Genomic DNA, 18,354 nt, shown 5'->3' with positions numbered 1-18,354 from the left:
CCTCCTTTGTGTCCAGAGTGTATACGATGTAACTCTGTTCAGGCACTGGTGAAAGATAACAGAGGAAACGCCTGGCTTTTTATCAGAACATGTTTCCAAGCTTATCCCTTTTCCCAGCTCTCCATGTCCCTCCAAGGATCTCTTCACTGGCCTCTTATCTTTACTGTTGCCAAACCTTTCCAGAAGCTGCTGTTTCCCTCAATCGTTCATTTGTCTTCTTGTCCAGTAACCAACCACTGCTGTCTTCATGTCAGATCAGCTTCTCATCTCTCCTCAGGGACCTTCAACTACTCCACATCCAAAGCTACCCAGGCCATTTTAAGTTTCCTGTGGACTAAGGACTAAGGTGCTGGGAGGTGAGGCCAGAAATGTTCAAGAGGGTTTCTGTCCCTAACATGCTTACCACTTATTGAGGAAAATGGAAAACAAGTATTTTTAAATGAGCTTCATATCCCTCAAAAGCATACACAAGAAGTGTTTTCTAAATAAATCAAATCTTGATTAAGAACCGATTACATGCAGAGCACTCTCCTGAGCACCAGGAATTCAAAGCAGTAAGGATCCCGACCTCTTAACAGCCAGCTCTGTTAGGATAAACTAGTGTATGCCGCAGTAACCAAAAAAAGAAGAATCTTGGTAGCTTCTAAGAACAAAGGTCTGTTTGTCCATTCCCCATACATGCTGCATATCCACTGAAGGCTGGCTGGAGACACTGCCCCATATCTGAGTGTGGAGCCGAGGCTGACTGAGTAGCCACTCATTTGGTGCTGATCACCATGGCAGAGGAAAAGAGAGCTCTAGAGAGTCTTCAACTGGCCAGTATATGCCCTAGCCTTGGAAGTAAAATGTAACCACTTCATAACTCGCTGGCTACAACAGTGACATGGCTCCATCCAACCACAAGGGGGCCAAAAGTACACTCCTACAACGGACTTAGAATGCAGAAAGCCAGAATTATCGAAACAACAAAAGACAATTGTGGGCAAGGCTGTGGAGAAAATGGAACCCTTGCACACGTTGGGTGGGAATGTAAAATGGTGTGGCCACTATGGAAAATGGTATGGAGGATCTTCAAAAAATGAAAGATAGGCCGGGTGTGGTGGCTCACACCTGTAATTCCAACACTTTGGGAGGCTGAGGCGGGCAGATCACCTGAGGTCAGGAGTTCGAGACCAGCCTGACCAACATGGAGAAACTCCACCTCTACTAAAAATACAAAATTAGCCGGCCGTGGTGGCACACACCTGTAATCCCAGCAACTCATGAGGCTGAGGCAGGAGAATTGCTTGAACCTGGGAGACGGAGGTTGCGGTGAGCTGAGATCACCCACTGCCCTCCAGCCTGGGCAACAGGAACGAAACTCCATCTCAAAGAAAAGAAAAGATAGAACTACTATATGACCCAGCCATTCCATTTCTGGACATATATCCAAATAAACTGAATCAGTATCTCAAAGAGATATCTGCATACCCACGTTCATTGGCATTATTGACCATAGCCAAGATATGGAAGCAAGCTAAATGTCCATTAAAAAATGAATGGATTAAAAAAAATGTGGTGTATACACACAGCAGAATACTATTCGGCCTTTAAAAATAAGGGAATTCTGCAATATGTGATGACATGAATGAGCCTTGAGGGCATTATGCTAAGTGAAATAAACCAGTCACCGAAAGACAAATGCCGCATTATTCCAGTTACATGAGGTGTCTAAAACAGTCAAACTTATATCAACAAAGAGTGGCATGATGATTGTTAGGAGCTGGGAAGTGAGGGAAATTAGGAATTACTAATCAATGAGCAGAAAGTTTCTGTTAAACAAGATGAATAAGTTCTAGAGCCCAGGTGCAGTAGCTCACACCTGTAATCCCAGCACTTTGGGAGGCTGAGACAGGAGGATCCCTTGAGGTCAGGAGTTCAAACCAGCCTAAGCAACATAGCAAGACCTTGTTTCTATTAAAAATAAAAAATTAGCTGGGCATGGTGGCATGCATTTGTAGTCCCAGCTACTCAGGGACAGTGGGGAGGTGGTGCTGAGACGGGAGAGGATCTCTTGAGTCTAAAACGTGGAGGCTGCAGTGAGCCGTGATTGTGCCACTGCACTCCAGCCTGGGTGACAGAGTGAGACCCTGTCTCGAAAAATTTTTTTAAATGTTTAAAGTTTTAGAAATCTGCTGTATTACATTGTACCTAGAGTCAATAATAATGAACACAAAAAAAATTGTTAAAACAGATCTCAACACATTAAGTGTTCTTACTACAATAAAACAAAATCTTTGAAAAACTCAGAAAGCCAGAATATTTGAAGAACAGTCTTTTTTTTTTTTTTTTTTTCCTAGAGACAGAGTCTCGCTCTATCCCCCAGGCTGGAGTGCAGTGGTACGATCTCAGCCCACTGTAACCTCCACCTCCCAGGTTCAAGCGATTCTCATGCCTCAGCTTCCTGAGTAGGTGGGATCACAGGCACCAGCCACCATGCCTGGCTAATTTTTCTATTTTTATTAGAGACAGAGTTTCACGATGAACAGTTTCACGATGAACAGTCTTAATGACTACCAAATATATCATCACAGTGGTCAGTCAGAATACACATACATAAAAATACTGCAAAGTGGGCTATGTCTAATCAAAATAAAAATACATATATTGCAGTAGAACAGAGCATGGGAACAACCACCCAAGGGCCAGGGCATTCAGGGAGGGATTCGTGGAGGACCTTCCCCTTCTCCAAGGCTTGAAGGAGAATAGGTTTCAGAGAAATGGTGGAGAAGGAGAGGGTGTAAAAGAGTACTCCAGGCAAGGAAGCAGTGTGAACTGAGGAGTGGTGGCAGGAACACTTGCAAGCCATCTGGAAATAACGAAGATACTGCCTTCCTGCAGCTGCCAGCTCCTATACCATATAATGTGGGAACATTGCATAGAAACAAGATTTTTATAGTCTTTGAATGCAAATGTAAAATACTTAGACTTGGTTCTCAGGTCAAAATCAGGGAACTGAGGGAGGTTGAAAAGGCAGAGATCTGCGCCCTTCTTCCCACTTTTTTGTTTGTTTGTTTGTTTGTTTGTATGTTTTTACACGGAGTCTAAAGAGTGGCATGATGATTGTTAAGAGCTGGGGAGTGAGGGAAATTAGGAATTACTAATCAATGAGCGGAAAGTTTCTGTTAAACAAGATGAATAAGTTCTGGAGGCCAGGTGCAGTAGCTCACACCTGTAATCCCAGCACTTTGGGAGCACGATCTCGGCTCACTGCAACCTCCACCTCCAGGGTTCAAGCAATTCTCCTGCCTCAGCATCCCAAGTATCTGGGACTACAGGTGTGCGCCACCATGCCCAGTTAATTTTTGTGTTTTTAGTAGAGACGGGGTTCCACCGTGTTAGCCAGGCTGGTCTCGAACACCTGACCTCAAGTGATTCACCCACTTTGGCCTCCCAAAGGCCTATTACAGGCACTTTGGCCTCCCAAAGGCCTATTACAGGCATGAGCCACTGCGCGCCCAGGATTCTTCCCACTTTAAACTGAGCAGCTCCATTTTTATCTGTTTGATACATTGAGTTTCATGTAAGTTTTTGGTTTTAAAAAGTTTTCTCCTTTAAAAATTTATTTGAAAAACCTTGGTTTTGGAAATACAGAGCCATTTTTTCTTTAAGATTTTGAGCATAGAGTCTCAGAATTCAGACCTTAGCAGTTGTTGCATCTGATATGTATGAAAAGCAAGAATACCCTCTAAACAACCCTTGCCTTCTCTCTCAAAGCTCTTCCAGTAATGGAAAAATCAATACATGTCAAGATAATGCATTCCATCACTGGACCCCTCTAATTTTTAGGAGATTATATCAATTAAGCCAGAATTTACCTTTCTGTAACATTTACCTATTATTCCTAATTCTGACCTTTAACAGTTCTAGAGAATAAGTCCAAAAACAATTCCATGTGAAATGCTTGAAGACAGCTGTCATGGTCCTATTTGGTCTTTTTTTTTTTTCTAGGCTCATTATCCAAGTTTCCTCTCACTAAAAAGTAGAGCAGCATATTCTCTTATACTGGTGAGGCCTCTCAGTATACTGTTTATCTGAATCCGCTCCCTTTCTTAAAGCAGGGAGACTGATCTCAAGCAAAAACCTGAAAGGGGGTGTTTTAAGAAGGATAAGGCCAGTAGCTTGTGTATATAGGCCTCCCTTCACATTAGAAAAGAAAGAAGAAGGCCGGGAGCAGTAGCTCACACCTGTAATCCCAGCACTTTGGGAGACCGAAGCAGGCAGATCACTTGAGGTCAGGAGTTCAAGACCAGCCTGGGCAACATGGTGAAACGCCATCTGTACTAACAATATAAAAATTAGCCAGGCGTGGTGGTGCGTGCCTGTAATCTCAGGTACTCGGGATGCTGAGGCAGAAGAATTGCTTGAACCCAGGAGGTAGAGGTTGCAGTGAGCCAAGGTCACACCCTTGTACTCCAGCCTGGACAACACAGCCAGACTCTGTCTCAAAAAGAAAGAAAGAAGAAAAGTGAGTAATGATAAAAACTTAGAAATTAAAAGTACAAAGATGAAATTTCCAGAAATTATAATAAAATGACAGAGATAAAATAAAAGCAGTAGAGAAAATATAAGAAAACCAGTGAATCAATTAAGGAGTCCAACATTTGAAAAATAAGCAGACCACAAATAGGGAACAGGAAAAACAAAGACCAGGAAATTATCAAAGAAATAAGTAAAGGAAGATTGTCCTAAAATTCAAAGACATGTGTTTGCAGATTGGCAGGGCTCACCGAGTGCTCAGAAAAATTGATTTCAGTAATCCTACATGAAATTTAGGCACAACAGCCAGGGGCGGTGACTCATGCCTGTAATCCCAGCACTTTGGGAGGCTGAGGCGGGCCGATCACCTGAGGTCAGGAGTTCAAGACCAACCTGGCCAACATGGTGAAACCCCGTCTCTACTAAAAATACAAAAATTAGCCAGACGTGGTGGCAGGTGCCTGTAATCCCAGCTACTCGGGAGGCTGAGGCAGGAGAATTGCTTAAATCCCAAAGAAGGAGGTTGCAGTGAGCCGAGATCATGCCATCGCACTACAGCCTGGGCGACAAGAGCAAAACTCCGTCTCAAAAAAAGGATAAGAATAAATTTAGGCACATCAATATGAAACATCAAAACCCGAGAGAGAAGACCTTAAGAGCTTTCAGAGAGAAATAACAGGCCACAGACAAAGAGAAGAACCCTAATGGCTTCGGATTTCTCCACAGTAAAGAGGTAGGAGGCAGGACTCAACTCTAGATAGAAGACTGGCTGAAACAGGGAAGAGGCACCAAAAGCACCTTTTCATAAGACTTACCCACCAATGTCATGACAGTTTACCATTGCCATGGCAACACCCGGAAGTTACTACCCCTTTTCTAAAAATTCCTAGATAACCCATCCCTTAATTTGCATGGAATTAAAAATGGATATAAATATGACTGCAGAGGTGCCCCTGAGCTGCTACTCTCAACACACTGCCTGTGGGGTAGCCCTGTTCTGCAGGAGCCCACACGGAGCTGTAACGCTGCCACCGCCTCCATAAAACTGGTTTCTTCTACCACCGCTCACTCTTGAATTCCTTCCTAAGAATTTGCCCAACATGGGTAACACTAGATATTGGAAAAGACAATGAGGCAATGCCTTCGAAAGTCTAAAGTAAAATAATTTCCAATTTGGAGTGACCAACCAAACCACTAACCAAGTATAAGGACAGTACATTGAAGTCAGACATTTTCAGGAAGCTCTCGGGAGGTGCTCTGTCCAAATAAGAGTAAATCAAGAAAGATCTAGGATCCAAAAAGCAAGGCATTGATCTCAGGAGAAAGTCGAAAAGAATCCACAGGATGATACAAATAGAGATCTAGGATAACATCAGGTCACCAGGTGTAACATCAACCAGTTCAGAGTGAAGCAGGTCTGAATGCCCAAGGAGAAAAGTCTCCAGGAAGACAAAATTGATAAAATACCTAAAGGTTCTGAACATATTCAGAGCAGATGGCAGACAGCTAAATCCTCATTTTCCATAGCAGAAATCCAATGGAAAGTGCCTAAAACTAAAAAATTAAGAAGTAACCATATAAGCATATTGGTAAATAATGACGGAAGACATGGAAGTGAAATCCAAAGGAAAAAACCAAAAGATGTGAAAGTAGTTTTTTGAAAAGCAAGAAATGAGGAAAGGGAGACAGATGACTCCTATATTTTGTTATAGTCTTATGTGATGCTATTATATACTATTATAGTCTCTTATTCAAAGTCGATTTTTAAAACTATGTGGATGTATGGTTTTGATAAACATTTAAACTAAATATCAAAATTAAAATAACAAATACAGAGAGAAAGCAATGGAGTAAAAATTAGACCTGTGGATAAAGTTAATTTTCCTGCTTAACTGCTCAACTTCTGTAACAACCCCAGAAATTAAGACCCCTTTGTTTTTGTTTTTGCATTGAGATGGAGTCTCGCTCTGTCACCCAGGCTGGAGTGCAGTGGCACAGTCTTGGCTCACTGCAACCTCCGCCTTCCAGGTTTGCACCATTCTCCTGCCTCAGCCTCCCAAGTAGCTGGGACTACAGACGCCCGCCACCACGCCTGGCTAATTTTTTTTTTTTTTTTTTTTTTTTTAGTAGAGACGGGGTTTCCCTATGTTAGCCAGGATGGTCTCAATCTCCTGACCTCGTGATCTGCCCACCTCAGCCTCCCAAAGTGCTGGGATTACAGACGTGAGCCACCGTGCCCAACCTAAGACCCCTTTGTAACACTATCCACTCCCAGATTTTCATTTAAGAAATTCAAATAAATACAATAGACATTTCCATTTATATTAGCAATGGTCTAGGAGCAAGGAGTTATTTGCAAGCTTATATCTTCTACCCTCTCCTTTGGGTCGTGTATACTAGTATTTAATTCCAGTACCTCCTCTTGTTAGTTATATGAGTATCATAGCATTAGGTAAACTACTTCACCAATCTGACCCTTGGTTTCCCCATTCATAAATAAAAGTGATGACAATAACTACTTATTGGATTGATTGAAAGGATTCAATGAATAATGAACTATCTTAAAAAGATATTTAAAAACAGGCCAGGCATGGTGACTCACGCCTGTAATCCCAGCACTTTGATCACCTGAGGTCAGGAGTTTGAGACCAGCCTGAACAACACGGTGAAACCCTGTCTCTACTAAAAAAAAAAAAAAAAAAAAGCAAAATAATTAGCGGGGCATGGTGGCGGGAGCCTGTAATCCCAACTACTTGGGAGGCTGAGGCAGGAGAACCACTTGAACTTGGGAGGTGGAGGTTGCAGTGAGCCAAGATCATGCCATTGCATTCCAGCCTGGGTGATGAGCGAAACTCCATCTCAAAAAAAAAAACAAAAAGATATTTAAAAGCAATCCCACTTACAATAGCATCAAAAAATAAGGAATTTAGTAAAGTTGCAGGATAGTAATAAAAACAGCATGGTACTGGCATAAAAACAGACGCACAGACCAATGGGACTGAATAGAGAGTCCAGAGATAAATCCATGCATTTACAGTCAATTGATTTTCAACAATGGTGCCAAGAACACACAAAAGGGAAAGGATATCTCTTCAATAAATGATGTTGCAACAACTGGATATCCACATGCAGAAGAATGAAGTTAGACCCTTATCTCACACCATATACAAAAATCAACTCAAAATGGATTTAAGACTTAAACATAAGACCTGAAACAGTGAAACTACTAGAAGAAAACAAGGAGAAAAATCTCCATGACATTCATCTGAGCAATGATATTTTGGATATGATCCCAACAGCACAAGCAACAAAGGAAAAAATAGACAAATGGGATTACATCAAACTAAAAAGCTTCTTCACAGTCAAGGAAATCAACAGAGTGAGGAGACAACCTACAGAATGGAAGAAAATATTTGCAATTCAAACATCTGATAAGACGTTAATATCCAAAATATATAAGGAAACTCATATAACTCAATAATTAGAAAATAAATAACTTGATTTTAAAATAGGCAAAGGACCTGAATAGACATTTCTTAAAAGAAGACATATGAATGTCCCACAAGTATATGAAAAAAATCATCAACATCACAAATCATCAGGGAAATGCAAATTAAAGCCACAGGATATCATTTTACACCTGTTAGAATGGCTGTTATCAAAAAGATGAAAGATAACAAGTGTTGGCGAGGATATGAAGAAAAAAGAACACTGGCATACTATTGGTAGGAATGTAAATTAGTGCAGCCATTAAGGAAAACTGTATGAAAGTTCCTCAAAAAAATAAAAATATAATTACTATATGAATCCTGGGTTGATATGGTTTGACTCTGTGTCGCCACCCAAATCTCATCTTGAATTGTAATCCCCACATGTCAAGGGAAGGACTTGGTGGGAGGTGACTGGATTGTGGGGGCAGTTTCCCCCATGCTGTTCTCGTGATAATGAGTAAGTTCGCACACGATCTGATGGTTTTTGAAAGTGTTTGGCAGTCCCCCTGGTGACCTCTCTCTTAACTGCTGCCATGGAAGATGTGCCTTGCTTCCCCTTCACCTTCTGCTGTGATTGTAAGCTTCCTGAGGCCTCTCCAGCCACGCAGAACTGTGAGTCAATTAAACCTCTTTTGTTTATAAATTACCGAGTCTCAGGTATTTCTTTATAGCACAGTGAGAACAGACAAATACATGGGTAGATATCCAAAGGAAATGAATTCAGTATGTTGAAGGAATACCTGCACTCCCACGCTCATTGCAGTATTATTCATACTAGCCAAGATACGGAATCAACCTAAATGCCTGTTTATGGATGGATGGATAAAGAAAATATAGTATATTATACAATGAAGTATTATTCAGCCATAAAAAAAGAAGAAAATCCTGCCATTTATGATAACACAGATGAACCTAGAGGACATTATCTTAAGGGAAATAAGCCAATTACCAAATGACAAATAATGCATGATCTCACTTATATGTAGAATCTAAAAACGTTGAATTTGCAGACACAGATAATAAAATGATGGTTTCCAGGGGCTGAGAGATGTGGGAAATGGGGAGATGTTAGTCAAAGGATACAAACTTTCCGTTATAAGATGAGTAAGTGCTGGAGATCAACTGTTAAGCATGGTGATTGTCTAGGATCATTTGTGCTGCTATAGCAAAATACCTGAGGCTGAATGACTTATAAAGAAGAGAAATTTATCTCTCACAATTCTGGAAACTGGGAAGCCCAAGATCACAGCTCGTGAGGGCCCAGTTTCTCTGGTTCCAAGATGGTTCCTTGTTGCAGTATCTCCCAGAGGGTAGGAACGCTGCGTCCTCACATGGGGGAAAGGGACACACGGGGTGAAAAGGGGCAAACTCCTTCTGTCAAACCCTTTTATAAGCTCACCGAATTCCTTTCATGAGGGTGGAGCCCTCCTGACCCAATCACCTCCTAAAGATCATACCTCTTAATACTGTTGCATTGGGCATTGTGTTTCAACATGAATTTTGGAGGGAATAAAAACGTCCAAACCACACTAGTGACTACAGTTAACAATACTATACAGTATACATGAGAGTTACTAAGACAGTAGATCTTAAGTGTTTCAACACACTGTAAAAAAAAAAAAAAAAATTGGTAACCATGTGAGGTGATGGATGCATTAATTAACTTGACTGTGGTAATCATTTCACAATGTATTTGCATATCAAATCATCATGTTGCATACCTTAAATATACATAATTTTTATTTATCAGTTATACCTCAATAAAACCACTTAAAAAATTAAGGAATAGATGAGATTTCCTTTTTCATAAAAAAGGAAAAGCTCTGCGTGTGGTGGCTCCTGCCTATAATCCCAGCACTTCGAGAGACGGAGGCAGGAGGAAAGGTTGAGGCCAGAAGTTTGAGACCAGTGTGGGCAACAAAGCAAGACTTCATCTCTACAAAGAAAACAAAATTAGCCAGGCATTAGTCCCAGCTATTCCGGAGGCCGAGTCAGGAGGACTGCTTGAGCCCAGGAGTTCAAGACTGCTGTGATTCATGATCATGCTACTACACTCCAGCCTGGGTGACAGACTGCGACTCCATCACTAAAACAAAAATAAATAAATAAAAAGGAAAGTATCCAAAATACCTAGCACATAGTAGGTCCAGTTTCCTCTCATGTATATACAACTTTACCCACACATTTTCTGCTTGAGTTTGATTAGGTATACTAAGAGACAAACACAGAAGTCAGCCAAAGATGTTTTAATAAAGCTCAGGAATCTACTGACATCAGAGTCAGGGCAAGTTTATCTTCATTTTTGTGGCCTCAGACTTTAAAGCACTAATTCTTTGTATGCTGTGGTAAATGTGGTTGGTCCTTGGGCTTCAAACAGCACAATTTACCACTCATGCAGAAAACATAGACCTTTTCGTTCTTCAGGCATTCGTCACGGCAGGAGCCACGAAAATTCCAACATTTTTCAATGCTGCCTACTGCAAAAAGAAAAAAGAAAGGACCTGATATCAGTTATGAGCAGAAATGGGTCCTGGATTGAGAAGACTAACAGAGGGCCAGACAGAAGAAGGGGGCTGTAGAAGAAGGAGGCATTCCCTCTAGATATCTAGGGTGGTGTTATAGTCTATCACCATATTGAAACTCAGGAAATATCCAGTGAAACCCATGAGCCCTTTCTAAAGAATCTACTAGAAAAAGAGCTGTAGACAAGCAAATGAGAGGAGCATTGATACAGAACTAAATATTAAATATAAAGATACTTGTAGAACCAAAATGAGGATTTTAAAAGAGGGAGTGAAGTACATAATGGCTATATGTTCTGACAATATAAATACAGTACAACATAAAAATAAGAGAATAATGGTGACAGCATATGCAGACATCTTAACTAGTTTGGGTAATCATGACATTATGGTAGGATTGATATTATTTTACTACGACTATTGTATATGTAATGAGAGATCAATCAAATGAGTAATCATGGGATATTCTAATTCTATCATCCCCTGTGACCTTGAGAACCAGAATTCTCAGTATAGAAAAGAAAATACTGATGTATATAAAAGTTGATTCTGAATTTGAGTTCTGAATTTGAATTGAAAATGCCAGTATGAACTCACAAGTATTTTATATTTAAATAGATAAAATAAATAGATGATTGACAGATGGATAAATAGACTGAAATTTTTCCAGCTCTGGTCACTAAGAAAGTTTAGAAACAATGACTAACTAGTAGAAATTAGTATCCCTAGTACCCATGTTGTAATCTTAAAATACTATCTCCCCGTAAACTTTTTTTTAAAAAACAGGACTTCTTGGAGATATGGTGGATTCCAGTTATTGGGCAGTAAATTACAAGATGATCTTGAAACATTCTGTAGTACCAGATACCAAGAAAGCCATCAAAGACTGATAGGGATATATCTAAAAGACTAATGAGCCAAATTAAAGAGACTCTTATTGGCCAAGATTAGGACAATTTGTACTTCTACAGCGATAATAATTGTAATAGATTGAACTCATTGCTTAGAATCATCAGTTCAAAATAAATAATATTAAAGAAAACCTAATGGCTCAACCTCAGAGGCTGACAGAAAACTAATTCATTATCTCTCAAACTGATTAAGCAAAGATAAACTCAAGCATTTATCCTGCCTTCCTCTCTGAACTCTCTAAACCCCGAGGTAACCAAATAGATGAGGGAAAATGCCTCTTTGATAAGGAATTCAGCTTATAAATGAAGGTTCTTCCCAACATATCTGTATGGTTCACCCCTCACTTCCTTCGAGTCTTCATTTGAATGTCACCTTCTCAGTGAGGTATTTCCTTAATACCCCTTTTTAAGCTCCAAACTCACATCCCCTGATACTTGCTATCCCCTGCTTACCCTGCTCATTCCCTCCTCCAGTAGAATCATAAGCTCCAAGAAGATGGAGATTTTGTTTGTTTGGTTGGTTGGTTGGTTGGTTGATTCATTGCTCTATCTCCAGCACCTGTGCCTGGCACACGGAATCCACTCAACAATATTTACTGAACGAACGAGTTATTTAACTAAGCAATGACATGTCCACTATCCCCTAAATCCAGCTGCCATCCTGAGAAGAAGAAGGGGGCAGGATGAAAGCAGAAATGCTGAAAGACTAAACATTTTAAAGCAGAATGAGCTAATCTGAGAGGCTCTTTTAAATCAAAAAAGATGAATACAATTGTCTTCTGAAGTTGCGTACATCCCTGTGCCCTAACTCTCACTTTTCCTACCAGCAGGATGGGAAACATTCAAACGAATTACAGAAAATTTAAAAAGCTACGTTTGTTTTACATCAAAATTTCAGGGTCTCCAATGTTGATCCCTCAACCTAATTTATTATTTTAAATTGAGACAGGAATAAACTGAAACTCATAAGCACCAAGTAGCTTGCTGGGGGCATTACAGAACTTGAAAATGGTGAGTCATGTTCTAAACCAGGATCTGGAGACTCTTTCCTCTTCCTCCAGACAATTAATACTTCACATTACTCCCTGTCAGCCCATCCTCCCAGGCCCTGGTGTACCCTGACCAAGACTCACTGTCTACTCCCAGACCCTCCCCTGAAGAGGTCTAGGTTACCTGGAGTGACTTGGAAGAAGAGCAGCAGCACAGCCAAAGTTACCAAAAAAGGCTTCATGACTTCAAGTAGCCCACAGAGTAGTCTCAGCTCTGGTGAAGTGGCAAGAAATGGAGGTGAGCTCAGGACTCTCTGCTGCCTCTAATCAGTTGGGAATTGTGTCACTCACACGTGCCATTAGCTGCCCACGGGTACAGTTTGCTCTAGAACAGCCTGTCTTTTTCATGCTCAGCCACCATCCCAACACCCCCGCACCCAGTGTGGCCCCAACACCCGGAGCTCACACACCTCCCTTTGTCCACCATCATCTTTTAGGGACCAGCAAGAATAAATCATACAACACCCAGAAGGATACTTTTTAAAATATATGTCAGCCCTTGTTATAACTCAGGTTAAAAATCCTCCAAGACTCCACATCACAACTAGAAAAAGAAAAATCCACAGTCTTTACTATGCCCGACAAAGCCCCATATTCTCTGGTTTAGAAATCCACCATTATCATGGTTCTAATGTAAATTAAGCAAGCTCCTTTTTTCAAATGCAATTCCCAGTTTGAGAGCTGAGGAGTAAAGAAGAAAGGACGATCATTCGTATCTTAGGAGAATGTGTCTATTGGATTATTTCCTATCTAAGAGAGGAAGCCCCAGTGCCTAAAATCCTCAGTTTCAGGAAGCATTTTGGCATGGAGGGTGAGAGAAGACAAGCTGAAATATTCAGCTCCTTGTCCTGGCTGTGCCAGTTAGTGGCTGTGTGACATGTTCCACTTTTATATATAATTATGTACTTATATATAAAAGTGGGCCACTGCAAAGCTTATTAGAAACTCAATGAATGATTTTGTTCTGTTTGGTTTTGGTATCTAATTTTCATAATAGATACTTTAGTGGCAATATTTGTGGTTCCTTTGTTTGTTTGTTTTGTTTTGCTTTGCTTTTTGAGACAGTCTCGCGGTCACCCAGGCTGGAGTACAGTGGTGCAATCTTGGCTCACTGCAACCTCCATCTCCCGGGTTCAAGTGATTCTCCTGCCTCAGCCTCTTGAGTAGCTGAAATTATAGTTGTCCGCCATTATGCCCGGCTAATTTTTGTATTTTTAGTAGAGACAGAGTTTTGCCATTGTGGCCAGGCTGGTCTCGAACTCCTTGCCTCAAGTAATCTGCTGGCCTCGGCCTCCCAAAATGCTGGAATTACAGGCATAAGCCACTGCACCTGGCGGATATTTGTTAATTTTTAAGAATGAGAGATTAAAATGCTGATTAAGCACATGAATGGGGCTTACCAATTGTGACATTGACAGTAAGGTGATTTGACTGGGTCATTTAGTGGAGAAATGCCGGTGTCAGTTTTTTTAGGCTCTTTTCTACTTCTCTACTAATCTCCTGCTGGGAATTCTGAGAGTTAAGTGGAGAATGAAGCCTGGGGGCTAAATAGTTTCTCAGCAACCAATATACATGCTTCAGCTAAGCCTCCCATTTTCTGCTTACTAAGTTTATCTTCAGTTATGCTTGGAATCCCCAGGTTCAGAGGGCCTCTGTTTCACCCTTGCTATAGAAGGGCTTGAAGTCTTTTTTTCAGGATTGGGGTAGTATAGCATTATAAGTACAGAGTGATGGCTGGCTGCATGAAAAGGAGAAGGAATAGAGTATCTAAGGATTTGATTCTTAAATACTATTTCAACCAAACCTCCTTATTTTAGCTCCTCCACATTTCCCCCTATTTCTAGATGTTTATGGTGCCACTAGAGTCTGAGCTTTTATTTATTTTGTGGTTTAAATTGGGTTGGTCCTTTGTTTTCCCCACTTCCAGCTTTAATTCAGTTTTCTTTAGACTGCTTACTCATTTCCAGCTCATCCAGCTGCCTTCTAGCTTCTAAATTGTTGTGTCCTCTATTACCTCCTCCTATTTATTGGTTTATGATTTTTTAAAAAATGTTGCTATAGTTGCTGTCACTTAAGTGAGGTTTGGGGAGTGAATAACTAAAAATATTTGTATTCAATCCACTGTTTTTACCCAAAAGTCAATGATGTGCTTTTATAAATTGTATTTTATTTTAATTTCTGATGTTTAAAAATGCTATTGGCCAGGCGCGGTGGCTCACGCCTGTAATCCCAGCACTTTGGTAGGCCGAGGCGGGTGGATCACCAGGTCAGGAGATCCAGACCATCCTGGCTAACACGACGAAACCCCGTCTCTACTAAAAATACAAAAAAAAAAATTAGCCGGACGTGGTGGTGGGCACCTGTAGTCCCAGCTACTCAGGAGGCTGAGGCAGGAGAATGGCATGAACCCAGGAGGCGGAGCTTGCAGTGAACCGAGATCAGGCCACTGCACTCCACCCTGGGAGACAGAGCGAGACTCCATCTCAAATAAATAAATAAATAAATAAATAAATAAATAAAGCTATTAACGACTGAACGCAGTGGCTCATGCCTGTAATCCCAGCACTTTGGGAGGCCGAGGCAAGTGGATCACCTGAGGTCAGGAGTTTGAGACCATCCTGGCCAACGTGGTGAAACCTCGTCTCTACTAAAAATACAAAAATTAGCCGGGCATGGTGGTGGTGGGCACCTGTAATCCCAGCTATTCAGGAGGCTGAGGCAGGAGAATCACTTGAACCTGGGAGGCAGAGGTTGCAGTGAGCTGAGATCACACCACTGCACTCCAGCCTAGGCGACAGAGTGGAACTCTGTCTCAAGAAAAATTAAATTAAACTAAATTAAAATTTAAAATGCTATTAACATTGTTTTTTATTTTTAACCAGAAAGTGTTAATTTGGCAAATTATATTAACTGATTTTCTAATTTAAAATCCAACTTGCATTCCTAGGATAAACCCAACTTAGTCACAAGGTATTGACATTTTACATATTTCTGGACTTGCTGTGCCAGTGTTCCATCTAAGATTTCCACATCTATGTTTCTAAGAGAGATTGGCTTTCCTAATTCTGTACGCTCCAGGTTTTAGTCAAGTTATGCTGGCCTCATAACATGAGTGGGGAAATACTCCTTTTCTTTTTTTTTTTTAAAGCATTATTTATACAAATGTACGTTAATATTTTAAACAGAACAAAATAAGAGGCAGAAAATATTTGCATATAACAAATCCTAGCTTATAAATGTAGTTTTTTAGTGGCGATGTCTCTAATCATCATTCGGGGATTTTTTTTTTTTTTCTTCACTATGTCTTGAGCACTGATATTGGAGAAGAGCCTATCTGGCAAAAAGTGTATACCAGTGTCTCAAACCACTGGAAGGACCGGGAGGGCAAATATGATTTTTCTTAGGGGAAATACTCCTTTTCATCTTCTCTGGGAAAATTTGTGTGAACTGAAATTTTTGTTATTATTATTTATTATTTGTCCCACGAATGTTTGGTAGAACTTGTGGGTAAGCTATCTGGGACTGGGACTTTCACTCTTGACCAAGATGGAGTGACAGGGACTATATTAATCTTTCCACCTGAAACAACTAAACAATCAGGCAGAAAATATAAATTGATACTTTCTAAAACATTAGACATTGAGGAATGGAGGACAGTGTTTCTTGAGATATGATAAATAAACAATGCAAGCCCTGTGACTGCCCCACCTTATTGCCTTGAGAGAAACTTCAGACCATAAAACAGGAAGATAGGAGGCAGAAAAAGTAACGTTTTTGTGTTTCTTTTTTTCTCCTTTCTTAATCTCATATTTGAAATTTTTTTCTCATTCCACTTTTCCCTTCTGCTATTTTAAAAGTTATGCCTTCTATTTATATATCTAATGGTGTGTTTTTCAAATCTTTTTGACCGTGACACAATATATTTTACATGGTGATCAAGATATGTATGATGATATATATAATGACATAGAAATCATAATATATATTAGATATACATATATTGAATTATTATTATTGAATTCAATTATCGATTGATTGAATCAAAACTTCTATGAGACAGTAGTTGCTTTTACTGAAAGCAATATCCTCTTGTCTATTTTACCCTACTCTATCCTGTTTATCACTTTCTAAAATGATTTCATAACTGCCATGAAAAGACTCTAAGAGTCTTTCCCCTTATCTCTGCCTCCTGTTACTTACACATTTGAGATCTCCTTCCCTTGAGTGTAGCTGGTAAAGAGGATGGAATGTAATATCTGTGATTACATTGCATAAGATTATAATCTATCTTGCTAGAAGTCCCTCTCCCTTGCTGACATTGATGAAGCAAGTGACCATGTTAGGGAGGCACACATGACAAGAAACAGAGGACACTCCCAGCCAATATCTGGCAAGAAACTGAGACCCTGGGTCTTACAACCTATAATGACTTGCAGGCTGCCAACAACCACATGAGCATAGAAACATATCCTTCCCCAGTTGAGTCTCAGATGAGATTGCAGCCCTCAACAACACCTTGACTGCAGTCTTGTGAGACCCTAAAATAGAAGACTTGGCTAACTGGGTGACTTCTGACCCACAGAAACTGTGAAATAATAAATATATGTTATTTTAAGTGGCTACACTTATGAAAATTTGGAATAATACAATGATTCTTTAATTGGTTGTCACTCCCCATTTGTTTAAAAAAAAAAAAAAAAGCTCTCTTTATGGGTATGTTAAATACTTTAGCACACATAATTAACTTGCCATTGTTTAAAGTTAATGACTTGAAATGGGCTGAGTAATATGTCTGAGTAAGTTTCTAATGTACCTAACCTCCCACAGATAACAACTATAAACTCTCAATAAAATACAAAACAAATTACTTGAAGGAACTGTTCACAGAACAAAAGCAGACAGATTCAAAAAGGGAGCTGACACTTGAAAGGAGGTAGCATGGGGTAAGTCTGCCACTTTTTTCAGCTTTTAGTCTCAGAGCAGGCCACAGTTGGCACCATATAAGACAGCTAAAACTCACAGAAAACCTTCAGTCTTTATGGCCTAAAAAACAGAGGACAGAGTTTGAAACCACCACAGACATTGCAAAGTAAGGGGGGAATCCCAAAAAGTGTCAGAGAAAGGGAACCGCAATTTCTGTGTATAAACTTTGACCAAATCTCTGGCTGACCCCTGAATCTCATAAACACAGAGCAGACCTCATGCAGTCCAGCTAAGAATAAAAGACCCGAACTAAGGTTTGAGCTGCTACCCAAGAGACAGAGCTTGCAGTTGCAGTCCAACCAAATTAACTGAATGCCAAAAATGTCAGCATTCTTTGAGGAAATATGAGAGAATTCAAAGTTTCCATAACATGGCTTTCATAATATCTAAGTTACAATCCAAAATTACTCAGTATACAAAGAAAGAGAAAAAGGTGACCCATTCTCAAGAGAAAAACAACCAAGATCAACCTCAAGATGACTCAAAGGTTAGAATTAGCAGACCAGGATTTTAAAATAGCTATTATAACCTTGCTGTTTGACATAAATAAAAACGTGTTCACAGTGAATCTCAGCAGAGAAACAAACTATTTTAAAAACAGGCCAGAGCAGTGGTTCATGCCTGTGATCCCAGCACTTTGGGAGGCTGAGGTCAAGAGTTCGAGACCAGCCTCCCAACATAGCGAAACCGCATCTCTACTAAAAATACAAAAATTAGCTGGGCATGGTGGCTTACTCCTATAATCCCAGCTGCTCAGGAGGCTGAGGCAGGAGAATCACTTGAACCTAGGAGGCGGAGGTTGCAGAGAGCCCAGATGGTGCCACTGCACTCCAGCCTGGGCAACAAGAGTAAAACTCCATCGAGAGAGAGAGAAGAAAGA

The 18,354-nt window shown here is 40.3% G+C and overlaps 1 long non-coding RNA gene and 1 pseudogene across 2 annotated transcripts in view; one reads left to right on the top strand and one right to left on the bottom strand.

The window, feature by feature from the left end:
- Positions 1-10,243: 10,243 nt before the first annotated feature.
- LOC105539506 lies at positions 10,244-12,704 on the bottom strand. The gene is made up of 2 exons (XR_001006057.1): positions 12,659-12,704; positions 10,244-10,483 (listed from the first exon to the last, which is right to left on the bottom strand). It is a non-coding gene; the product is annotated as an uncharacterized LOC105539506 (long non-coding RNA).
- Positions 12,705-12,723: 19 nt separating this feature from the next.
- Positions 12,724-18,354, top strand: part of LOC105539550 — an 8,975-nt pseudogene continuing 3,344 nt past the window's right edge. The window contains exon 1 of the transcript XR_001006063.1: positions 12,724-12,729. The product of XR_001006063.1 is annotated as a regulator of nonsense transcripts 3B-like (transcript). The remainder of the gene's footprint in view (positions 12,730-18,354) is intronic.

The sequence above is a fragment of the Mandrillus leucophaeus genome, unplaced genomic scaffold (genome assembly GCF_000951045.1).
Source record: "Mandrillus leucophaeus isolate KB7577 unplaced genomic scaffold, Mleu.le_1.0 Scaffold206, whole genome shotgun sequence".
NCBI classification, from domain to species: Eukaryota; Metazoa; Chordata; class Mammalia; order Primates; family Cercopithecidae; genus Mandrillus; species Mandrillus leucophaeus.
Note: the sequence above shows the minus strand (reverse complement) of the source record. Positions and strands in the feature narration are given on the sequence as shown.